The sequence below is a fragment of the Chiloscyllium plagiosum genome, chromosome 19, assembly GCF_004010195.1.
Source record: "Chiloscyllium plagiosum isolate BGI_BamShark_2017 chromosome 19, ASM401019v2, whole genome shotgun sequence".
Classification (NCBI taxonomy): Eukaryota; Metazoa; Chordata; class Chondrichthyes; order Orectolobiformes; family Hemiscylliidae; genus Chiloscyllium; species Chiloscyllium plagiosum.
Genome location: NC_057728.1, coordinates 66,336,971 through 66,341,791, shown reverse-complemented (window position 1 = coordinate 66,341,791; position 4,821 = coordinate 66,336,971). Strand labels below are relative to the sequence as shown.

At 46.1% G+C, this 4,821-nt stretch overlaps 1 protein-coding gene across 6 annotated transcripts in view; it reads left to right on the top strand.

The window, feature by feature from the left end:
• The window catches only part of nav3 (neuron navigator 3), a 219,091-nt gene that overhangs the window by 108,568 nt on the left and 105,702 nt on the right, over nucleotides 1-4,821 (top strand). The gene's annotated exons all lie outside the window — the stretch shown is intronic.

Sequence of the window (4,821 nt, the reverse complement as noted above, 5' to 3'; positions counted from 1 at the left end):
CAAGTTTTGCACCTTCTCTAGTCGGTACACCCACATACTGAATCAGAAAATTGTCTTGTACATACTTAACAAATTCCTCTCCATCTAAACCCTTAACACTATGGCAGTCCCAGTCGATGTTTGGAAAGTTAAAATCCCCTACCATAACCACCCTATTATTCTTACAGATAAGTGGGATCTCCTTACAAGTTTGTTTCTCAATTTCCCTCTGACTATTGGGGGGTCTACAATACAATCCCAATAAGGTGATCATCCCTTTCTTATTTCTCTGTTCCACTAAAATAGTTTCCCTGGATGTATTTCCGGGAATATCCTCCCTCAGCACAGCTGTAATGCTATCCCTTGTGACTCAGTACTCACATTGACAACAATGTCCTGTTCCTGATTGAATACTGACGAAAAGTATTCATTCAGTGTCTCCCCAATCTCTTCAGCCTCCACACGCAACTTCCCACTTTGCGCTGACCTGTGAAAATAGTCTGATGCCTACCTAACCTACACCGTTCCATTCTTATCTATATGTATGTCCAATGCCCATTTAATTGCCCTTAACGATGGCGAGTCTACTACTGTTGCAGGCAGGCCATTCCACGCCCCTACTACTCTCTGAGTAAAGAAACTACCCCTGAGTATTATATTGCAAATGTGAAATTGGCAGAAGGAATAAAAAAGCAGCATCTTATCTAAATGGTGAGAGGCTACAGAGCTCTGAGATACAGAGGGATCTGGGTGTCCCAGTGCGTGAACCACAAAAGGTTAGTCCGCAGGTACAGCATGTCATCAGGATGTGGTGGCTGACTGTGAAGGGAATTGAATGCAAGAATAGTTAGCTTATATTTCAGTTATACAGGGCACTGGTGAGGCCACATCTGGAGTAGTCTGCACAATATTTATCACCTTATTTAAAGAAGGAATGTAAATGAATGTTATCAGATTAATGCCTGGAACAGGGTTGACTTCTGAGACAGAATTGGACAGGCAGGACCAGCATTCACCGGTGCCTCGGAGTGTAAGAGGTGGTTGGATTGACTCTGAGGGGTTTGACAAGGGAGAGAGGTGTTTCCTCTTGTGGGAGAATCTGGAATAAGGGTCAATGTTTAAAAATAAAAGGGTTATCTTTCTCAGACACAGATCGGGAGAATTTCTTCCTTACAGAAGATCATTAGTCCTTAGAGTTCTCTTCCTCAAAACATGGTGGAACTGTAATCTTTGAATTTTTTTTGAGGTAGTGGTAGATAGGTTCTTCAAGAGGATGGAAGGTTATGAGCCGGGGGGGGGGGGGGTGGTTAATTGAGAACGTGACGTAGTTAGATCTCAAATGGTGGGGCAGGCTCAAGGGGTTGAATGGCCTATTCTGAATTCATCCGGCCGCATGCATGCTGAAATGTCGAGGACATTCAGAAATTCCCTTTTCCCTTGCTTCTCTTTAAGATATAAACAACACAGCCGAATAGCTGGTTATTGTGTAATTATAGTTGGACTGAGGGTTTTAAGAGTCAATTAAAAAGCATGAACTGGACCATGTCAGGAAGGACAGGTTTCCCTTCACTGAACTCTTCGAGTGAACTAATTGGTCTTTTACAACAAACTTCTTTTCTGACACTAAACCACAAACTGCAAGCAGCAAGACCTGGACAAACTTTATATTTTAGCTGATAATTAGCAATTGGCAATCATGTCCCGCAACTGCGAGGGAACAATTATCTCCAACAAAAGGGAGTTTAACTGTTGACATTGCCATCCTACAGTCAGCAATCATTGCAAAAATATGAGAGCACTGATCCATGATTATGGGATTCAGTTTAAGGATAATTGGTGCAGCCCCATAGAATTCCTACAATGTAGAGAGAGGCCATTCAACCTCCTGAAGAGCATCCCATCCAGATCTATCCCCATCACCCCACATTTACCATAGCTTGTCGATTATGGGTGATTTCCCATGACCAATCCATCTAACTGCACATCTTTGGACTGTGGGAGAAAACCCACAGACAAAGGAGAATGTGCAAACTCCACACGCACAGTCACCCGAGGCTGAATTGAACCTGAGTACCTGGCACTGTGAGGCAACAGTACTAACCACTGAGTCACTGTGCCACCCCAAAATCACTAACTTTTTGTCCAAAGTTAAAAATCACACAACACCAGGTTATAGTCCAACAGGTTTAATTGGAAGCACACTCGCTTTCAGAGCGAAGCTCCTTCATCAGGTGATATCAGGTGAAAACTTTGCGGCACCAGCATGACCCCAGTATGACCCTTGAGACCAACGTCCTGCACTGTGAAACCCAATCATTCTCTATCAGCCAGAGATCTGACTATTCACTCAGCCCATCTATATCCACCTGTAACTTCCTGTTCTTCACAACATGCTGTCTATCTTGGTGACCATGCCTTCACTTCTGTCATCTGAGTGTCATGGATGTGATTTGTAAAATGTTGAAGCCTCAACACTGACTCCTAGGGGGACCCCACTTCTTCCATCCTGCCGATCTGACAATTTTTTTTTTCCTGTTCTTTTTTTTAAAATTTAGCCCCCACACTACCGCCTAACTGCGGTAGTGTTTATTTTTTCCCCAGCACCCATGGTGTGTGTGTGTGCAGGTGTGAGACACAGTGAGAGACACAAGGTCTATGAATCTTTATTCAATTTCCACCACCAGGAAGATAGAAAAAGACCCGAGTGGCCAGTGACAAGCAGTGCCCTTCACATCAAAGGGCAGTGCTGTGTGATCAAAACAGTGAAGGGGTGGGTGGGGACTAAATCAAAATAGAGTTGGAGGGAGAAATGATGCACTCCACTCCCTGCGGCGACCACCTCTCCATGAACAACTCCAGGGTGTTGGTCGACGCCGCGTGCTCCTTCTCCAAGGACACCCGGGCCCTAACGTAACCACGGAAGAGGGGCAGTCAGTCGGCCCTAACGACCCCCTCCACGGCCCGCTGCCTGGACCTGTTGATGGCCAGTTTGGCCAGGCCCAGGAGCAGACCCACGAGGAGGTCTTCAGACCTGCCCTCCCTCCTCCGTACCGGGTGCCCGAAGATCAGGAGCGTGGGACTGAAGTGCAACCAAAAGCAGAGGAGGAGGTTTTTGAGAAAAACAAAAGCCTATTACAAACAAAACAAAAACAAATTCTGACTCTCTGTTTTCTAGTTGGCCAGCCAATCTTCTCTCCACATCAGCATGTTATCCCTGCATCATAGAGTTGCTTCCTGTAACAACCCTTTGATGTGGCACCTTATCAAGTTGTGTACATCTACAGACTCTCTTTCCTCTGCGGTATCCCTTCAAATAACTGCAATAAATTCTTTAGATGTGATTTCCCTTTGATGAAATCATGCTGGTTGTTCTATTCTAATGTCTTTGATTTTGGAGACTGGCCTGGTATGTGTTATTTTATCAATATAAAGACAATACAAATATAATGTTCTTTCTCACAGTTTGTATATTAACCACTTGTTTTGAAGATTGTTGTTGATATGAAATGCATTGATTGGTTTCTAATTATGAATAATCCAAGTACGAGCAGCAATTTAATCCAGAATTAACAAATCTTCAGAGGTAACCAATGGGATATCAGTGTTCGTGGGAAAGAGATAATCAACACTGCTGCCCAATTTAGGAAAACACACTTGTTTCATTTCCATTCATTGTAAGTGAAGACAGTGAAAATCATCTTTCATTTCTAAGCCACCATGTTCCATTTCTGTTGATTCTTTTCTTTTTAAATTATTTCCTGGGATAAGTAAGAGGTAAATTCCCAGATAGCTACTTTCACATTAGAGAGAGATGACTGGTGGTGGTCTAATCTTAGAGTCACTGCTCCTCAGGTGAGGGGGATGGTTGAAAATGAGAGTCCTTCACGATAACCTCAGCCGGTGCAGGAATTGAGCACACAGTATTGATATTACTCTGCATCATAATCCAGCCATCCACCCACCTGAGCTAACTGACCCCATCATGGGATAGGGACATCACTGGCTGGGCCAACATTTACTGCTGTTCCTAGTTGCCCCTTGAGAAGGTGGGGGTGAGCTGCCTTCTCGAACCGCTGCAGTCCATGTGCTGTAGGTAGACCCACAATGTCCTGAAGGAGAGAATTCCAGGACTTTGACCCAGTGACAGGGAAGGAATGGTGATATATTTCGAAGTCAGGATAGTGAGTGACTTGAAGGGAAGTAGTGTTCCCATGTATCTCTTTCTAGATCTAAGTACTTATGGATTTAGAAGGATCTTTGATGAATTTCTGCAGTACATCCTGCAGTACACCACCCACCATCCACCGCCCACCATTCACCACCCACCATCCACCGTCCACCATCCACCACTCACCATTCACCACACACCACCCACCGTCCACCACCCACCATCCACCGTCCACCATCCACCACTCACCATTCACCACACACCACCCACCGTCCACCACCCACCATCCACCGTCCACCATCCACCACTCACCATTCACCACACACCACCCACCGTCCACCACCCACCATCCACCGTCCACCATCCACCACTCACCATTCACCACACACCACCCACCGTCCACCACCCACCATCCACCGTCCACCATCCACCACTCACCATTCACCACACACCACCCACCGTCCACCACCCACCATCCACCGTCCACCATCCACCACTCACCATTCACCACACACCACCCACCGTCCACCACCCACCATCCACCGTCCACCATCCACCACTCACCATTCACCACACACCACCCACCGTCCACCACCCACCATCCACCGTCCACCATCCACGACTCACCATCCACCACCCACCGCCCACTGCCCACCATCCACCACCTACCGTTT